Genomic DNA, 21,524 nt, shown 5'->3' with positions numbered 1-21,524 from the left:
CAAGTATTTTCATTCATTCATTAAAGAATTAAAAGCTGATTTCTACTAGAAAATGAAGTCTTATCCAAATTTTACATATTGAAGATTTTAAATTTTAGCCTTAACAAGTTGCATGTAGTTTGGATGTATTTTTCATAGAATGATACAATCATAGAATATTCTGAGTTGGAAGGGACTCACAAAGATCATCGAGTCCAACTCCTGGCTCCACACAGGACCACCCAAAATCCAGACCATATGATGTATAAGAATTCAATGCAGTCACTTATATCTGTTTTGTTGTTTATTGTTTGTTTGTTTTCAAATTGCTTAATTATAGTTATTTTGTCCCTAAACCTGAAGGTGTTAAACAACAAGGCATTATTGTCACATTGTGGAGATAAGATTTTCCAGCACAAAAATCTGGTAGATGATACATCTTTGTGCATGTTTTCCTGGAAAATCTGAAGTCCTTCAATAGCATCCCTCAGCTGAAAAGGATTAATAGAGTGCCATGAAAACTATCTGTTATTCTGATATATTTCCTTGGGAGGGAAGAGTGACCCAGTGAACAGCACACAAAATGCATGAAGAAGACATATTAGAATGTATCATAATGAGATTGTGCATTTCTCCCTCTTATGTCAGTCTTCAGGAATTTGAAGTCCAGCTATCAGGCTTATAAGTAAGGTAGGGTCTACATCTGTTACCATAACCGTGAACCCAGTGACTGCTTAGAAATGGTATTAGGCACATGACCATAGTTAGCATGTTCAGCCTCCCTCTTTGCTCAATGCTGAAGCAACATAGTTTTCTCTGAATAGACTTAATAAATGTGTCAGTGAGAAGTTGAGGACATCTCAGGTGAAAATGTTATTTATATATCTCTTATCTACTACTGTAGTCAATACAACACCATCATGTTTTTCTCATTAAGTGCTTCCTCATTTACAGTGTATTGGTTTCCTATCCAATCTTGGAACCTAAGAGAATCAAGTACCAAATGATCTTGAAGTTTACAATTAGGTAGAGTAAAAATGCTGAAGATCCTCAACAATTCCATGGCATCAGAAAATTAAATTTCATCAATAACAGATTACGATATAATGAGGTAGCATTAGAGGAATAAGAGGTCCAGATGCCTCAGTGATTTAATCTCTCTTCCTGTAGGCCTGCACCTAATTTTAATGAATATTTTGATAGATAGCATATTTGGTTCAAAATAGGTCTTTGAAGGCAGTTGTGAGAATATTATATTTTAAAGATGCTATGATAGAAATCCATTTCATTAACTGTCTGATAAGAAAATATGACTGTACAAACATACTGGCATCAGACATGCTATTATGATCCATCTGTTCTTATTCAGTAAAGTGACAGTAATACATCTTTATTGGTCTGTTCCTTGAAAGCAGCAGAATCTCATTGTCTTTGTCTAATGAAAAGCCAGGTGACACTAATGAAACAGGTACTGTATATGCCTCAGCTTCAGGAGAGGAAGCAAAACACCAAGCGGAAATCCCTGTAAAGAGACTAGTTGGGTGTAAACATATACATGAATCCAGAGAGGAGAAAAGCAAAACACAAATCAAGAACACTGTTTCATTATTTTTTCTCTTAATCAAGTACATTATGGTCTAATGCCAAAGACCATAAGAAATTCTGAAATAGATTTTTCACCCTTTTAAGGTGAGTTATACTTGAGTTGGAGAAAGAAAACTGTCTTGTTTACAATAATTCATTTATTTATATTACAGTTTTGAAACCTTTCTCTAGTTGCTTTGATGTTACCTGAGAACCAAACATAGGAAGAGCTGTACTGAATGGTCATATGTGAGTGTGGGGTGTTATACATCATTGTATAATGTCTTAGGTCTTAGTGAGTTAAGACAATGCCCCCCACTTTGGTATTCAGCTTACTGCTGTGCTATTGTTATACCATTTCCAAAATCCAGTTTTCCTCATGGTGCAGTTTAGCTATGTACTTTCAAATATGCTTGCATTTATCTAAAAGGGCAATGGCATAGCAGTTTTGCGGACAGATTGAGGTGGCCCTGCTAGGCAGGGGGGTTGGAACTACATGATCCTTGAGGTCCCTTCCAACCCGGGTCATTCTGTGATTCTGTGTGATTCTGTGATTCTGTGAGTACATGTAGTTATACAAAAAGAAGTTTGTATGTCTTCTGAATGCATGCATTTCAGACAATTAAATAACATCCTTAGTCCCTCTTCCTGCATGTTTATAAGAACACATAATTCCCCTGAAAACAAAATCATTACAGAAGTGACCAAGGATCCCAAAAGTGATGAGTTCCTATTAAGAATAAATATGAGTGAAATTTATTTTAAACTGAAAAAAAGGCATCTGAGACTTGACCTGACTTCAGGGAGTAGCACATAGTGTAAAAACGAGTGTTGTACCATCTGGGTACGTTGCGTTCCCAATAACACAACATCCCAAGCTATATAATAGTTGTACTTAGACTTTCATATGCCTTTATTGTTATTTACATTTATTCATAATATAGGATATGAAAGACAAGAGAAGAGTACTGAGGCCAGTTTTTCTGTAGCAGATAATGCAGAATCTTAAGGCATACCTACTCTGAATATCTCCTTACCCTGGACAATTTGGAAACTAGACTCACTGCAAGAGAAATATAATATAGTAATAATTGTCAGAATCATTTAGAATGTTTATGTATATTTGGATTCACATGGCTTAGAGTCAATTCCTTGTCGAAGTATAGGAATAGATACAACTTGGTTCTAGCTGTCTGTGTGAAAATTTCAGAAATGTTCAAGTTTATACAGATCTGAAAAGAATGGCTAGCCTCAATAGCCAGAAAGTATCGTAGTTAAAATATATCACTATCTTTTATTTGTGAACTACACGTATGTGTTATGATAAACTCTTTATTCCACATTATCTACAGTAGTGTTTCGTCATAACTCTTCTGGTGAATGGTCCCAGATTAATGCGTTACATCCGAAGTTATGTATTCATTTTTCATGGGTCTTTTCTCTGATTCTAATCAGTGTGTCTTCCTTGAATAGAGTAAAAAGAATATTTTTACAGTGCATCAACAAAGTAACAGAATGATATCTCCATTTTATAAACTGGAAGCAGAGGCACTAAGATTAAAGCGAAAACAGCTCAGTATCAGCTCATTTTTGAACCTAATTTTCAAGACTGGAGCCTAGATTTTCTGGGCATTCTATTGCCTTTTATTTGTTCAGACCACTGTTCATATCATAACTTTTGCAATTATGAGAGTTCAGTACTCAAGTTGGTTTAGTTTGAGCACTCAAAATGAGACAGCAGCGATCACAGAGAGTTTTCTTAAATGATTTGATCAGTATCACAGAGAAACACTGCGTCTAGACAGAGGAAAAATCTAGTCTTGTGATAACAGTCAAGGGATTTAGGATGTCAGACTGTTCTGGTAATCTGCATCCTTGTTCACCTGAAATGCCCTTCTAAGAGCTGGACACAGAATTCCTACACATAGCTGTCCACTTAATTTTGATTCAACCTTAAGACATGGTATTTTTTTTTTAAACTGTGTGAGGCAGAAGTACTGCAAATAAACATGATATTCTGTATTTACCAATGTCATACTGTTAAATATATGCTCAAAATATATGGGCAGGTATTGGAGGTTACCTACTGACATATTTGAGGCATGTCATAGTTTTTAGGTGTTCACCTTTGATACTTAACACCTTAGTAGTGGTGGTGGTCATTTGTTTTACTTGTATTTTTATTTGTTTGTTTGTTAACCTTATACCACTAATTTAAATATAGACCTTCTTGTTTCTTCCTCCATTCTCATCTTAACTGAGTAGGCAACTTGATAAGATTTAGTATCCAATAGTGAACCCCAAAATATACCCAATGGCAGAATTAGATGTGAAATACAGTTGAGGTAAAGACATGAGTAGGAAGAATTTTCTGACAGAGCTGATTTTAAAAGGCTCTTCTAACAAGAAATCTGCACCCACTTTGATCCTTGAAGCACCTTGAACAGGCACATAATTCTGCAGTTTGCTGTGGCAACAGAAGTATGTCAGCTTGTGTCAAAGACTGGAAGACTAATTCTGTCTTTCCTCATTATTAGCTTGCAAAAGCTAATAAAAAATTCAATGTCTGAACACTAATGGCAACACTGAAAACAAGTTTATGATCACACTCATCTGTCTTTACTGCCAGTGCCTCAAACAATATTCCTATTCATTAAGATGGAGGCTGCAGCTAGTGACAACCTTTCTATGAAGTGGGCATTGCTGTTCAGCATGTGAGCTTCTTGTATATCCAAAGTGAAGTACATTTCCTTAATTTGCTATTCTGGTATTTTTATGCCTCTTTGATGCTGCTTCCAGTAAATACACACGTAATGTCTCAGGTACTGTTCTCATCAGCATTGTTTTGAATAGCAATCCTTCTTTCATTTTCCATTGTGCTCCATATTAGAAACTTAATCTACTTTGAGCATAATGGCTTTGATGTTCATGAGACTTGTCATTCATATGTTAATGCTGTAAGATGAAGTTGACAGAGGAATTATGCACATGCTTGGATATCTGTCTGAGAGTACTGCTTATTTGCCCTAATAGCATGTTCTTATTTAGTTAGTGAATTTGCCTTATCCAGCTAGCTGTCTGGTACCTGTTCTTCAGTTCATGTCTTTGGGTTGTCTTGAAGGAATAATCTTCCACCTACACATTCTCTTGATGCTATATAATCCACCCCGGAAGTCCCACTTTCCTTACTGGAGAAAAAGAAGAGACGCATGTGATCTGTTTAAGTGCTTACATGCATATTTGTGCACATATGTATCTTAATATATAGCCTTCTGTAAAGACTGGGTACATCCCACTGCCTTGAACAGGAAGCCGAAAATATCAATCTCCCTAAGCAGTACACAGTACAGCCTGGTACTGCACTTCTTGAAATAGAAGAGCCATCCTTTAATTTGATCTCTGAGCATTAGCTTTTTAACTATATTGTTCAGCAGAGGAAGGGACAGCAATGATATAAACATCCAAAATAATCAGTATCCGTCCAGCAATGTGTGACAGCTCCTTTCTGTGATCTCTCACTGCATTATGGGAACAGAAGCACACATTTATCCAGTGCACATATTGTATATTAACTGAGGAGATAGTTCCTGAACAAAAACAGCATTCCCAGTGTGAGTTTGCAATTCATTATGTCTAGGAATGGAGCCATATACCCTGTTAAAGCTGCATCTGCTACAAAATACAACAGCTTGTCAGATTTCTGGTTGCCATACGTACTTCAGTCTGGTGCTCTCCTGTCTGTATTGAACTTATTTTAGAGTCCTAGCCTTGCTGATTCATCCCCTGGAGGAACTAGAACTGCAAGGAGATCATTCCTTTCTGCCTCTCCAGCTGAGACTGTTGAGGTAATTATATTGGTCTGGTGAAGAGAACCAAGATCCCCAAAAAGCTTATTGATATTGAAGAAGAATGAGATAATTCATGCACATAGGATAATTTTCTTCACAGAGATCTGGCAGTAGTGTAGTGTGGCTCCCTTCCAGCACTAAACAAGGTGAAGGTGCATGGGAAATCCTTGACCCAAGCCATTGCCAGGGTGTGTGCCCAGGACTGGGTCTGCAAGTTTAGGTGTGATACTGCTCTAGTTCTTGTGACAGTTCATCACAGATGGCAAAAAAATTACTACTGGCCCCCCTCAAAAATGAATTATAAAATCATGGTATCAAGGAGGTTGGAAGGTAGTTGTGGGGGCTATCTGAGCCTTACAACAAAGTTGTTGACTCAAACAACTAGGCAGAATGGTGACTTAATGACTGTACAAACAAAATTTTGACTCAAGAAACTAGCCTTAAGAACCATCAGAATATGAAAGAATGAAGCCCCGGTGACTCCAGTTGGAATCTGTGTGATCAATAGAACATTACTCTAAAAAGGCAGAGTAATAGATTGTTTGTCTTCACATTCTCTCATGGCTCCTCATGAATGACGACAACAGAAAAAGGAGGATGGAATGCACAACAGAGACACTCATTGGACAACTCCAGAAAACACATTCGGGGTGACTTTAGGGCAGTTTCAGACAAACTGGACTATATAACAAGGAACATGCACGCTCAACTTTGTTGACCCATCTCTCACTGATCAAGACCCCAGATTCAAGACAATGCTGGATCCAAGAATGGTGAAATATCTCTACCTATAAATCTCTCCTTCTTGCTTTCTCCTCTTTCTTCTTGACCTTCTTTTACTCATTTATTTTCCAAGTATCATTGCCTAAATTTGCCATAAAGTAGCTGACAAAGAAATACCATTTATACCAGATACATAGTAATTTTTCAGTGGGGTTCTATCCCATAAAGTTGTTTCAGGTAGAATGGCCCTGGATAGACCATCTGCTCGCTCTCCATAAGTGTGGAGTAGTGACCATGAGGGTTTTTTTTTTTTATTTTCTCCTCTCAGGATCCTGAATCACACCACCCCATGGCTGCAACCAGGTCTGTCTCTGACCTTCACATCCCCAACAAGTTCTTCCTTATTTGTGAGTTTAAGATCTAGAAAACCAAACCCCCTTTGTGACTTCTTGATCATCTGTGTTGAGAACTTATCATCAATGCACTTATGGATGTGCAGAATTACTCACTACTTCCTGAGCCTTTTGCCCTCACCAGTGAGATCATGGAGGCGCCACTGGACACCCATGCCTTTGACCCTCACCTCAGTCATAAAATTACCACGATCCAGACCTCTGAATCCCCCTGGTTGTGCCATAGGTGCCATATAGAAAAGCATACAAACCTCAACACTATCTCCACAGTGTCCAAGATCCAAGCCTCAGAAAAACTCCATGGGCAAAATACCAGGCTGGCAAACAGACTTCTATTCCCCACTGATGCTCCTCATGCCTCTGACTGTTTCAATGTGGTTTACGTTCCACTGTCTGTGGCCATATAACATAGGTACGTCTGAGCACTTGAATAAGGTTCAGAGGACCACTCCCTTAATCTCTGACACCACGTTAGTCCCCACCTGTGGCAGGGAGGTCACCTCCACTGTGCCAACCTGTATGGGAGCATCAGGTATCCAACAGTAGTAGAGAAAACAGAAGTTCTTGTCTTCATGTATTCTAACATCATTAAAAAATCCAGTAGTTATCTATATAAACACATATCAGGATATGTCATTTCAACAAATAAAGCCTTTTCTTCAGACTGATAAAGAGGAAACGTGGGTGGTATTTTGTTCCTTATATGTAAGTAGCAGAGGAAGTAGCAGAGGAATTCAAATAATTAGAAATATGCAATTTATCTAAAAAGACAAATCTGTTATTTTGGCAGAATTACTGTATCAGTTAGATTCAATTGCTGTGTAAAACTGTAGATAATACTATGGATCAATGGTATTTTCTGACAGATGTGTGTTCTTATTCAGGTATGTTTATTAAAATGCTTAACTATTTTGATTAGTCTAATAGAAGACACAACTTGGAAATAAACTTTTCAAAATATTTCTACAAAACAGAGTGTTATATAAAACTGTCAGAAAGTGAGATGGCATTGTACATATTTTTGCAGGAAGGCAAGTGCTTATTTTGAAGGGGATAGAATAAAGAAGGATCAGAGATACCATTTCATTCTCCTCTGCAAACATCCTTTCAGATTTCTAAGTCTTTCACAAAGCAGATGTCATTTTGAAGATGCAAAATCGAAAAACACTAAAAATCAGCTTTCTTCAAGAATGCTGCTATGCTTTACTCTAGTTTGCCAGTATAAAGCATGTGTCTTGAATACCAATTGCATATTGTTTTAGGAAGGCAGAAGACTTCACGAGGCAGATACAGATGCAGCTCAAAAATAGCACCATGGGATAACCTCATTGGTTCCAGTGTCTGATACTTTTCTGTAATCTATTCATATTATTTCAGTTGTTATTTAACCCTCAGAAACTGAAGTGACACAAAAAAGCCTTAGGAAAATTATTCAGTCCAACAATACTCCATATTCTGTTCTACTGAAAAAAAAAAACCAAACAGCTCTACGACCATTAAGACAACTGAGAACCTCAGTTTCTGAATTTGTGTGCTGAATGCAAGGAAATCTAGTTATTTATTGAAGGAAAACTTTGGATGCCCCTTTACCTTGGTTAGAACCACTGCCTACTAAAAATATTTCCCCTGGCTTCACACGGCTTTGATAGGACTCTTCATTGAAAACTGTAGAACAGGATAGTGTCCTAGAGTCCGGAATCCTATTTTTAAAAAGAAAAATCTTTGTGTATTTGCTCTGAAAAAAAAGGGACATTATGGTCAATTTTCACTAAGCGATCCTTATAATACCTTAATACTAAAGACTGAACCTATTAATATTTCTGGGCCTACAAGTAAGTGAAGAACTATTATATTTTTTGTTATGTTGTTTTCTGTAAGCTTTTAAAGAAACAAGGAGAAGAAAAAATTCCTAAAAAATCCTAGGTATTCTCCTCTCAAAGTTTATAGGTATCTGGTTATACTGCTGAATTGATTAGAACTGTGAGGGGGAAGTATCCTTCCAGCTGCAAAATTGATTCACCAGAAAGTGGTAGAGCCTCTTGAGGCTAGATGATAGTGAGTTAAGGCAATCTTGATCACTGCCTTTACTGCCAGCTGAGCTGATTGATGCAGTGTTGCGTCTTTGATTCCTGCACTCTTGTAGGCATTGAAGAATGCCTACAGCAAAACTCAGACCTAAGAGAAGAAGGAAGTCTGTTGCTCTTTCAGTAACTGTTGAGTTGTTAAAAGAAGTTGCAAGTTGTTTCTAACACAGTCCAAAATTGCTTCTGCCAAGAATACATCATTCTGCTGCTTCAGAATGCCCTCCTACTTCCCTTTCCAAAGTCACCACAAAATTCTACAAACTATGTCACATTAGATTTCCCCATCCATCAAAAGACCCACAGATATTCCTATAGTCCACTTGCTGCTGCAATTCACTTGCTAAAGAGAGACAGACATTAGTTAAACTCTAGATCCTATCAGTGAAATAAGATTTATTGAATGCCAGTATGGTACAACAATAAGATAAACTTAGACAAACTTAATATGGGATTCACTAAGATTTTGTACTGAACCCTGTGAACTAGCTGTGGCAGGGGGTTGGAGATTCATGATTCTTGAGGTCTCTTTCAACCCGGGCCATTCTGTGATCTGTGGATTGGGTGCTACATATTTTATATAGCTACTTATTTTGAATTTTGGTCATTTGTTTTTGCTATACAAAATGTATAGGCTGAAGAGACATGCACGTAGAGTTGTTTCAAACCAGAGGAGTTACATGTGAGATAAAAGAATACATTGTCAAGCCACCAGTAAGATTGGTGTACATATTTTATTTAGTTTAGTGCAGAAATGAAGCAAGTGTATATAGACACTTTTGTCATCACATGACCTCACTGAAACATGTCAGGAAGAAAAGTCACATGTTTGGAAGGAAATGCTCCTACATGTAGTACAGTTGCATGCATGATTAAAACCGGACATTTTTTATTTCATAAACTGAGTCACATATGTCCCAAAACATGTTTAGTTACCAGTGACAGAAAGCTTCTTATGCTCTTGTTCTGCTGGTTGACCCAACATAGACTATTGTTAAAAAATTATAAGCCTTGGAGTCAATTCTCTGGAGGGTCCCCAAAGCATTTTCTGGATAATAATGATGCAATAGTTTCCTATCCTACTGATGACTGTCCCAGAGCACCTCAGAACAAGTGCTCCCATTCCCTGAAAGCTGCTCAAGTACCAGTATGCTGCTATAAATGGTTGAAATGTGATGCAGTTTCCCCTCCAACTTCCTCCAGCTCAGCCTAATGGGGATTAAGAGCCATTAAAGGCTCTTTGCAGCATATGCAGCAGTTGTTATTGATCAGTTGTTTTAGCCAATGATCTGATTACAATCATCTTCTTTTTTTCCCCCCAGTGCTTTACTGGCAGAAACATACAAACATACAATAAAAGGTAAGGAGTGGAGGTAGTGGACCTTTCTGTGTGCTAAGAATATGTTTAGCTGCTATAAAATGAAAGATTGCCATCATCTTTCACCGTGAGTAAAAGTTTCTACGTGCAATCCAAGAAGCAAGTTTGGAGTAAAACCAGATATGAGTATTATAGTATCACAGAACCATTGAATGGTTTGGATTGGAGGGGACCTTAGAGATCATCTAGATACAAACTTCTGCCATAAACAGGGTTACCATCTGCCAGATCAGGCTGCCCAGGGCTCCATCCAACCTAGCACTGGATGCTGTCAGAGATGAGGCGTTCACAACCACCCTGAGCACTGACCCTTGAGGGACACCACTCATCACAGATCTCCATCCAGACATCAAGCCATTGACCACCACTCTCTGTTCTCAACCCTACTGACAGTTCATTGTACACTGAAGAGTCCACACCCATCAGATCCACCTTTCCCATTTGGAGAGAAGGATGTTGTGGGGTACTGTGTCAAAGGCCTTACTGAAGTCCAGAAAGACGATATCAGTGGCTCTTTACTTGTCAATTGATGCAGAGACACTATAATAAAAGGCCACTAGTTTGGTCAAGCAGAAAATATCTGGGATTGCCTCAACCCAAGTGGAACACCTTACACTTGGATTTATTAAACCTTGCGAGATTCTCATGTGCCCAATTTTTGAGCACGTCCAGGTTTCTCTGGATTATGTATCTCTTTTCTATTGCATCAAATGCATCACTCAGCTTAGCGTCATCAGCAAACTTGCTGAGGGAACACCCAATCCCACTATGTCTATGATGTTGTTGATAAAGATGTTGAACAGCACCACTCCCAAGATGGACCCCGGGGGGATACCAATCATGACCGACCTCTACTTGGGCAATAAGCAGTTGACCCCAATCCTCCCTCTGCAACCATCCAACCAATTCTTAATTTGCCAAATAGTCCATCCTTCAAATCCATATATCTCCAATTTAGAGATAAAGATGTGATGCAAGACCACATCAAAGACCTTGCGCATGTCCAGTTGGATGACATCAGTCACCTCCTCTTTGTCCACAGAAACCATCACTTCATCGTAGAATGCCAAAGCAGAGCTCAGCTGGCTTATCTTGCACAGTGTGTTTTTGCATTTTTTGCTGAATGATAGTAGAGCTTCAATAATGTGAGTGTGGGTAATGCTTTCTCTACTTTCAGTGGTGTAAAGTTCGGGAAAATTTCAGAAAGGTAGAGGTGTCTATTCCTGTCCACTCGTCTGGGAGTGCAAAGTCAGCATTCTAACCCCAGGACTTCTCAGAAAGATGGCATTATCCCTTTCTACCACCTCCTTTTAAAAGAATCCAGCTGTAACTCTTTGCTGTACTGAATCCAATTAATTGTGTGCAAATTTGTTACATGCTGAAAACAGGTACTATTTTGAGTCCATGTGAAGAGTAATTGGGGCAGGAGTGCACCAACTTCCTGACTCATCCAGATCTGTAGACTATTGATGCTGTGGAGGAATACACTGAGGCAGACCTGAAGCAGCAGATATCTATGTCAAATATGCAGATCTCCTGTGCTGGATGGCACAGTGAAGCAGAGTCTTTCTGGGGAGAAATTCCAAGTATACACTCAGTCATACAAAAATTCTCTTTTTGTTGTCTGTGTTTTTATATTTTGAACACACTTGCTCCAAATGGAGCAAGATGAAGAAAAAAAAAAAAGGACTGAGAAGGCAGTTTTTTAGGAAACCTGGGTAAAAAGAAATTCCTGAACATTCTGATGGTCTTTTATGATCTCATAATTTATTTGGGGAAGAAACCAGTATCCATTTGCCTGAATGTGACAGTCTTTCCAAATACAGTGGCAGTGAAGGCATAGAACATAGGCTCTCTCTTTCAAAACAACAGAACTGCTGATAACTTGCAGTTTCAAAGTGCAAACGGGCATTGCATTTAAGAGAATAGATTTAGCAGCTCATACCTGTGTTCCAGGATTCACAGGGTCTGTTTTCTCTTTGTAACCAGACAGGAAATGCAACATAGGTACTTCTTTCTTCCAGATTTAAGTCATGTTGGAGAGAAGTCCTTCACAAACAAAACCAGAAATCTGCTCAACCATTAGGATGCATCCCTACTTAGACTGGCCCTGTGAATCTCTCAAGAGATGGCCCAGAATAGGAATACATGTAAGTAGCATCAATAAGATAACACTACTTTACTTATGAAAATGCAGCATGATTGGGTGCCTAGGGAATAAATGAGATCTGTGAAAGGCAATGTTAGGGACAGAATGAGAGTTTAAAAAAAACACACACACAAAAAAAACAAAAAACAGGAATGGGAAGGGGATTGGACTTGATAATATCTTGAGGTTCCTTCCAAACTGCTCCAATTCTGTGATTTTGTGTGATTCTGTAGTTTTCCACTTCAGCCACTGAAATAATTTGATGGTGATTCCTAGAAAGGGTTGAAATGTGTGAAATGTTTTATTTATCTTCATTTCATAAATTATAGCCATCATGGAACAGTCTGGGTGCCCTCTGCCCAGAGACCTTCTTCAGAGAACAGTGACCTGCTTCAGAAGCGTAAGCACAAAGTTATGCTTGCTTGCCTTTGGAAGTCCCAGTACTTACTGGCATCTGAATTACTCCCTAAGGCACTTTGTTGTTTATAGAAAGGACAAAAACTGAGGCAGGGCAGAATAAGCTATCTAGTTCAACATTACCCTGGGGCAAGAGCCTGCAGCCCAGTTCTAATCTCTGATGATTTGAACACATGTTGTTTGTATACATGATGTAGAAATTCATAGAATATTTTACTGAGCCTTTTGTATGTCTGAGTTTTGAGTGTTTTTTGTGATACAATTTCCAGCTGAATGTTCCAGTTATAACAGGGACAATTCTTTTTGGTAACTAAAGGATCACAGTGCTCTAAAACATTGACTCCAGCAGGAAACATATGTTTGCAATGGAATATCCTTAGAGTTCAGTAGAACAGGTTGCTGATTTTCTTGCTGAAGCAGGAGGATTTGCGGTGATCTAGTGCTATTGCTGCTATTCCTGCACCAAACAGGGGCTCCTGACACAGTGGGAAGCATTGGCAACCTTATGGGTGTACTGCCTGGATGCTGACATAGCTCCTTACAAGAAGTTATTGCTCTTGACTTCAGCACTGCAATGAGCTGAGAGTCATCAGCCTTCCCTACTGACTAAGATACCACCAAAATGGAAAGTTGCCTCCACCTGCTGCATGGTAAGAATGTGTGGATAGAGGGAGCTGTGGTGAGAACTGGAATGGTAAGTGCAGGCTTTGACCTTGCTGAGAGAAACTGTGAAAGCTGTTCCAAACATGGATGGGTATTTGGAACAAGGACCAAGATCACTATGATCATCTAGTCCAACCATCAACCCATCTATGTGCCCACTAACCTATGTCTGTCAGTGCCATATCAACACATTTTTTGAATACCTCCAGGGGGTGTGATCCCGCCACTTAACTGGGCAGCCAGTTTCATGGCATTACCACTCTTTCTGACAAGAAAGTTTTCCAAATATCCAATCTGAACCTCCCCTGGTAGAACTTAAAACAATTACCTCTTGTCCTAGTCACTACCGTCTATCAGTGATGACACACAGGGAGAATGGATGGCAGGATGGACTGCTTTGAGAATATTCTGTGGAACCAGAACAATAGCAGTGACACAATACATAAGAAAGTCTCCAGTAAGTTCATCCTCCAGAGCAAATGTGCACTAATGGCAAACGGTATTCAAAAAGTATTAGGAAGGTCCCCTCCCCAGTCAGTTCCTGGGGCTTTTCTGTCTTCACAACCTTGAATTTAGGAAGTTCTGTAGTATCTGTATATATAGTATGTAAGAGTTGGAATTTTACATATAGGACTATAACAAAATTTTGCCTTACTTTGTGTACTTAAGTCTTGTGTTGGGCTGTCTTCCCTCCAGCAAAGTTGACTGAAAAACTGGATGCAGTGGCAATGCTGCCAGCAGCTATTTTCTATAAAAAGCTAATAATCCTTTGTGAGCTGTGAGAGAAATGACAGAAATACAGCTTAACTTCTGAACTGCATGCACTACACTTTGATGAAATAATGCTCTGACAGTGGGACAGTGAGATCACTTTCTCCACATGGAAGTCATTCTTCACAACAGTGGTAGGTCAGAATTTTCTATGTCAGTCAATCATTTTACCTGTGACTTTGAAAATCTACAGTGCTGCCAACATGTTGATAGTGAAAATCATATGATTTCACTGACAGAAGTATTTGACTAATCTTTTAATAGTGCTTAGCAGGATCCATGTGCTGCTTACCTGCCTTTGAATTTTTGACTAAGAATGGATGTCATTTTGCAATATTTTGTATGGAAATAATGTCCAATTCAATGCTGTCTACTATCTCCTTAGACAGTCAACATCTAAATTAGCTATATGTCTTCTCCTCTTATTTCTTTCATTTGGAGTGCAGACAAATTAAATAACAAAATTAGCTGGATGGATAGCATGAGGTATACAAAACTGAAACAGAAAGCAGAAGACCAGAAGTAAGAGTTTTAAAGAAGCTTTGGTGATTTTTTTGATATTCACAAGAAAAACTACAAAATGCTGTACTGGACCTGTCTTAGTTTTGCATAAAATATACTTTGAGTAATTTATTTGGAATCTAGTTATTCAGATTATGATTATGTTTTATATGTTGAAGATGAAAAAAGTGTATTTCTTGATGTCTTTTCTACAAAGGCTGTGATTTCTGTCTTAACAGTGAGGTTTTCTGCCCTGGAGTCTCCTCCTAAGGTATTAAAATTTAGGTTGTTAAGTCTTCCAGCTTTCAGGAAGTTGTAATACCTGGGATTATCCTAGGTTAAGTATCCAGGGCAGTTATGTCTCATCTGTTGCTTAAGGGCCCAGTCTCTTCGTAGGTCCATTCATAATCCATCAGAAATCTGATTAAATGTAATTTAGTCTGATTCACATCTCAGTGTTTGAGTCTACATTAAAGGCAGAACATTGTACTTGAATAACTAGCCAATATATGCTAAGTATGTAGAATGAAGTCTCTCGTACTGATTAAAATGTAGGAATCATTTTATATGATCCCCATGTTCCAAAGAATATGGATCCTTTTTTTTTTTCTTTCCTGGGATGGTAGAGTTTTCTGTTTATACTGATAACTGCTTCCTCATGTACCATCTTTTGGTTTTCCTTTCTTTGAAGCCAGCAAGACACTCTTGTACTGTAATCATATTTATTTATTGCATATGCATCATGTTTCATGAAGGACCAAGACTGGATATACAAAGATTACTTGGGCAAGTGATAACATCAATTTCTACTTATGAAATTTATGCAGAATGCAACAGAATTGTATTCCATTCATTTGTTTATACACTGAGGAATTCAGTGCTGTATGTTATTCCACTATCTACACTACATCACTACATCAAATTGATGTTAGCTTTTACAATAGTTTAAGAGACTGCAGTACTGTACAGTGTTATTTCCACAATGATGATCTTTATTTAATATAATAACACAGCAAGAACCTTAACCAGTATATGACACTTGAAAAGTTGAAAAAATAGGATTTCTGAGATATCACTGGATCAAAACAGCCACTAATCTCATCTTCAGAAAAAAAGAAAATGAAAAACAGTTCTAGCAATTAACAGTATGAACATAAATAAAACACTACATGAAAATATAATAGGCTTATGTAACCTCGCTAATATAGTGACCGTAAATAAATAAATAATTTGTATTGGAAATAGATCTTACAGGTAAATGTGATGTTCTATCCATAAAAGGTTAAAGAACAGATGTGTTGAGGGAATTCACTACATGTTAATATGGAGCCATCAGATCTTGTCCTTTATTTAAATATGAATTGTGCAATTAAAGGAGGAAATCAACTTTGTTTTGTATGAAAAACTATTAGGTATTCTTCCTTTTTTTGAGTACAGAATACTATTTCTGAGAATTCCCAAGTAGATCCACTAATTAAAGGACACTTTTAAAATTCCCTTTAAGGAAAGTCATATCAAATCTTTTTTATTGTCCTGACGGATCTTGATAACACAGACTCTTCAAATTCTCCACAGAATTAAAAGTCATTGGAATATCATGCGTATACTATATTCGAAGATCTCTTTAGGAGTGGTGATCCTTCTATATTTGTAAATTATTTTATCCTGCAAGGCTAGCATATAAAATATTCAAAAAAGTTAGAAAGAAATTACTGCCTTCCAAATGGCTGCCATTTCCCACTTTTGATAGGCATATGGACAGTCTGACTCAAGCAGAGTCAAGCACCTCCACCAGCTTTAGACAGCCTAACAAATCCTAACTAAGGGTAATTTGGCTTCATCCTCATTTTAGTAAGTGCTAGAAAGAAGCAAGACGACTTGTTAAGGCTGCCATCATCATGTACTGAAACGTATTATTTTACAACCATTATTAATAATCATACCAATCTATTAAGATTCAAATGATGAAGGTAGATTTCCCTATTACTCTGTCTTGAGCTAAAGCCAATAATTTTTCAGACTAGGGGTAGAGAAAACAACAAGAAGGAGTAGAAGGAGGTAGATAAGAGCTGTGGGCATGGAAAGAGATATGGGAAGACAGAGAGCTGTACACAATCCATATATTGACAATACTGCAGCACAAATGCTTCAGTCATTCTTAGTAGTTTAAAACGAACATTTACCAGGGAAATTAATGAATGGAATCCTACACTGAGGGACAAGCTTTATCGTAGGAGGAAAGCTAGTGAGTTAACCAAATTTCCACTACTTCTCACAGAATCACAGAATTGTAGGGGCTGGAAAGGACCTCTAGAAATCACAGAATCATAGAATTACCCAGGTTGGAAAAGACCTCAAAGATCATCAAGTCCAACCACAGCCTAACCATAGTACCCTAACTCTAACAACCCTCTGCTAAATCATATCTCTGAGCAAACTCATCTAGTCCAGCCTCTAGACCAGGTTGCACAGGTAGGCATCCCAGCAGGTATCCTTTTCAGGAGACACAATCTCTCCGGACAGCCTATTCCAGTGCTCTGTCACCCTCAGCATGAAGTTCTTACACACATTTGTGTGGAACTTCCCATGTTTCAGTTTGTGGCCATTTCCCCTTGTTCTATTGACATGCACCACTCACCGGAGAGTCTGGCCTCATCCTTTTGCCTCCCTCACCTTAAATACTTATAGACATTAATAAGATCCCCCCGCGGTCTTCTTTTCTCAAGGCTGAATAGACCAAGGCCACTCAGCATTTCCTCACAAGAGAGGTTCTTCAAGCTCTTTATAATCTTTCTGGCCCACCACTGGATTCTCTCCAGGAGATGCTTTTTTTTTTTTTTTTTGTATCAGGGGGCCCAGAACTAGACACAGTACTCCAGGTGAGGCCTCACCTGGTCAGAGTAGAGGGGAGGTGACCCTCCCCGGACCTGCTGGCCACACTCTTTAATGCACCCCAGGATACCATTGGCCTTCTCGGCCACTGGGACACACTGCTGGCTCATGCCCAACCTGTTGTCCACCAGGACACCCAGGTCCCTCTCTGCAAAACTCCTCTCCAGCAGGTTGTCCTCCAACCTGTACTGGTGCATGTGGTTTATTCCTCCCTGGGTACAAGACTCTACACTTGCTTTTATTAAATCTCATCCAGTTCCTCTCTGCCCAAGTGTCCAGCCTGCTCAGGTGTCACTGAATGGCAGAATGGATTTCTGTCATGCCAGCCATTCCCCCTCCAGCTTCATGGACACTATTGCCTCATCAAGGTCATGAATGAAGATGTTGAACAAGACTGAACCCAGCACTGACCCCTGGGAAACACTGCTAGATACAGGCCTACAACTGGACTCTGCACCACCAGTCACAACCCTCTGAGCTCTTCCAGTCAGCCAGCTCTCAGACCACCTCACTGTTCACTCATCTATCCCACACTTCCTCAGTTTCGTTATAAGGATGTTGTGGGAGACAATATCAAATGCCTCACTGAAATCAAGGTATATAACGTCTGCTGCTCTCCCCAATCTACCCAGCCAGTGATGACATCACAGAAGGTTACTAGGTTGGCTGAGCATGACTTCCGCCTGGTGAACCCATACTGACTACTCCTGCAACCTTCATCTCTTCCAGTTGCCTGGAGATAGCATCCAGAACAAGCTGTTCCATCACCTTCCCAGGGATGGATGTAAAGATGACTGGCCTGTTGTCTCACTCCAATTTATAGGAGGGAGAGGAGGTTGTATACCCAGCATGAGATTAAGAACAATGGTTCAAATGTTGGTCTGACCATCATTTGATGGTTGTCATCAGGGGAGAGCAGCAGCAGTGTGGCCTGCCTTAGACAGCAAGCAGGTAGAGCACAGAGCAAGTCCAAGAGGGAGAGGCAGGTCATGAGACTTCTTGTGCCTGATAACCTCCTTCTTCATGAGAAATCTGTTGTCAGAAACCTCCTTGTTGTTCTCCAGTATGCAAATCTCAGGTCGTGAAGAATCTGTTGTGAGAAAACCCCCTTGTTCTTTATGATTGTAGATCCCTCTTTTCACCTTTTTTCCTGCCTACATGACATCCCTGGGTGCACCCCCTGAGATGGCCACCTTCCTCGAGATAAGCCTACACAAAAGACTGCTTCCTGGCCATTACGCTGCAGCTTATCTCTCTCTTGTTGCCCCTGGCCTTGTCCATATGTGTCCCTCAAACAAAGGATTTCTCAACTCTTGACCAGGACTTGCTTGGACTTGTTCATGTTTCCTTCAGAAAGCTTTGAGGCAATTGCATAAAACAATAATTTCTTACACCTGTAGTTGCCTTGATCCTCCTTCTTGCCCTTTTTGAAGACCAGAGTGACATCAGCTATCCTCCAGGCATCTCTTCCATTCTTCAAGACTGCTCAAAGATCATAGAGAGCAGTTCAGCAATCACCTCTGCCAGCTCCCTCAACATACATGGGTGCATCCCGTCGGGGGCCACGGATTTATGTACTCTGATATTGCCCAGGCACTCTCAGACCATCTCCTCCCTCACCAGAGGGAAGCCTTCCATTCCCTAGACACTCTCTCTAACCTCCAGGGTCCAAGATCCCTGAGGGGGATTCTTTTCTGTGAAGACAGAAGCAAACAAGGCATTCAGTATCCGCCTTCTCATCATCCCACACTACCAGAACACCCCCCTCATTTAGTAGGGGACACATATTTTCCCTGTTGACATATGTAAAAAAGCCTTTCTTTTATTCTTTATCTCCTTTTCTAGATTCAATGCCAGGTGGGCTTTAGCCTTCCTCATCATATCCCTGCAGGCCCTGACAACATGCCTATATTCCTCCCATGCAGTCAGTCCCTTTTTCCACATTTTTTGGACCTTTTTCTTTCCCTTAAGTTTATGCACAAGCTCCTTGCTCACACACATAGGTCTCCTGCAACCCTTCTCTTACTTCTTACTCATAGGGATGCACCAATCCTGAGCTTGGAAGAAGTGCTGTTTAAATGCTGACCAGCTCTCACAGGCCCCTTTACCTTCTAACACCTTAGCCCATGGGATAGCTCCAAACAGGTCCTGGAAGAGATCAAAGTTATCTCTCCTAATGTTCAGGGTAGCAATCCTACTTTCTGTTTTGCATCTTCCATTCCAGATCTTGAACTCCACCATCTGTAATTGCTACATCTCAAGCTGCCCCCAACCTCCATTTCCCTAGCAAACCCGTCCTTATTAGTGAGAATAGTACTTGTGGAATGCTTATAGCTGTAGCAGGAAGCATGTGTGAAACCAAGTTCAGTAAAGTAGGAAAATCGCTCTACTAACAATTTTGTCATCTCAAGGCAGAACTCAGTTTCACATGTGTTCTGCCTCCCATTCAGCAGTTCCTCAAGAGTATTTGTAAAATGATGATTTGATAATGCAACTGTTGATGCAAACCCAGTTCTGGATAGCTAGACAAAAACAGTGCTTGATTCAATGGCAACATATCCTATTTACAAGTGGGCAACTTGAGAAGAGGGCACTCTCCAGTGAGAGAACAAAGAAGACAGCATGTGGCATTGGATACTGACTCTGCAAAGACCATCATGATAAATTTGGACTAGCAATCCATACTCTGAAATGTGCTTGTATGACATATTTTACCTTTGCAAGTAACAAACATGACTGTAAACACCTGATGAGTGCTAATATATTGCCAGGAGAAAAGGAAAAAAGCAGTTGTGCTTGGAATGACTTCTGGAATAGTTTGCTTTGTAATTGTGACTTCCACCTTCCACCTTCCCCACAGAAGCATTAATCTTTTGCCCAGCCTCATTCCCAGCCTCTCAGTTCACATCTCTGGAAGGATGCATTCGTGCTGCTGCACTCACTTCTTTGTGTGGAAAGAAAGTGCTTTGCTTTTTGAATGCTATTTATAGAAAGCATCTCCTCAGAGATGGCGTCCCCTCCCCCCGACAGCTCCCAGCATCCTCATTCTGCGGCTACCCACCACCTGATGTCCTATTTTCTCATTGGCTCGAGCTGTTCCCAAACCTTGTGACTCCTGCGAGCTCACACCCAGCTGTACCAGCTCCGAGCCTCCTGCAGTGAGACATAATCTTCACTTCAACTTCTATCATTTGTTCCAAATATACCAAAGCATCTGAACAAGTGCTTGCATTCATCCCCCGAGCCCCCCATCCTAGGTTCAGCCTGGAGGTCACCATGGAAATAAATACACTCCTCAGCTCGTTGGTGTGTCACACAGCTCTGTTACAAGATCTCCGCTACTTGCAGAGGACTGCAACCCATATCATCACATCTGTGACAGAGATTTTATATTCAGATGACCTTTTATTTCCGGAAATTATGAATATCATCTCACCCTACATCTGCTGTTCAAGTAAAAGTCATGAGACCGATTAAGTTTCTCAATGGGATTTCCCTGTGGGTATAAAGCCAGGTGACTGTGACAAGGTCACTCGGAAAACAGTCTTGTGATTTTAAGCTTGACAGAAATCTGGCAGGAAGTGCAGATGAGAGAAATGTCACACTTAGGCAATGATAACCTTAAATATCAGAGAATGAGCTCAGAAATGTGTTTTTTTTTCTTTTCAGACCATCAGAAGGGTTCATGAAATATGTCTGTTTGTTCATTCCTCCAGGAGACCCTCTCTGTTCTTACATCTCACTGTGTTATGATAAATAATGCATTGCCTTCCCAATAGCATTGATAAAACTGCTTCCTTAACCATACGAAGAGTACATTTCAAAAAGAGAACAAGCAGAGCACAGAGATGGAAATTAACCCCAGGACCGCCAGCCTCCATTAGCAATAATGGTGTCTGACAATTCCGGGGTTAAATGAGAAGTAGGTGTCTTTTTACTGAGTTCTGCTCTTTGTTCTTGCTTTAGTGCGTGTCATTGTGGAGACTGTCATGTAAGGTTAATGACAGCCTCTCATTACCCTTGTCAAATATGTAATAATGTGGCCCAACAACAGGGCTGAATGGCTCCTGCTTGTCAGACCCCTATGTTTTGCCTAGCAGATGGTCACTGTGTTTGGAGAGGCCC

The sequence above is a fragment of the Coturnix japonica genome, chromosome 2 (assembly GCF_054131305.1).
Source record: "Coturnix japonica strain WE chromosome 2, WE-NBRP24, whole genome shotgun sequence".
Taxonomy (NCBI): domain Eukaryota; kingdom Metazoa; phylum Chordata; class Aves; order Galliformes; family Phasianidae; genus Coturnix; species Coturnix japonica.
Note: the sequence above shows the minus strand (reverse complement) of the source record.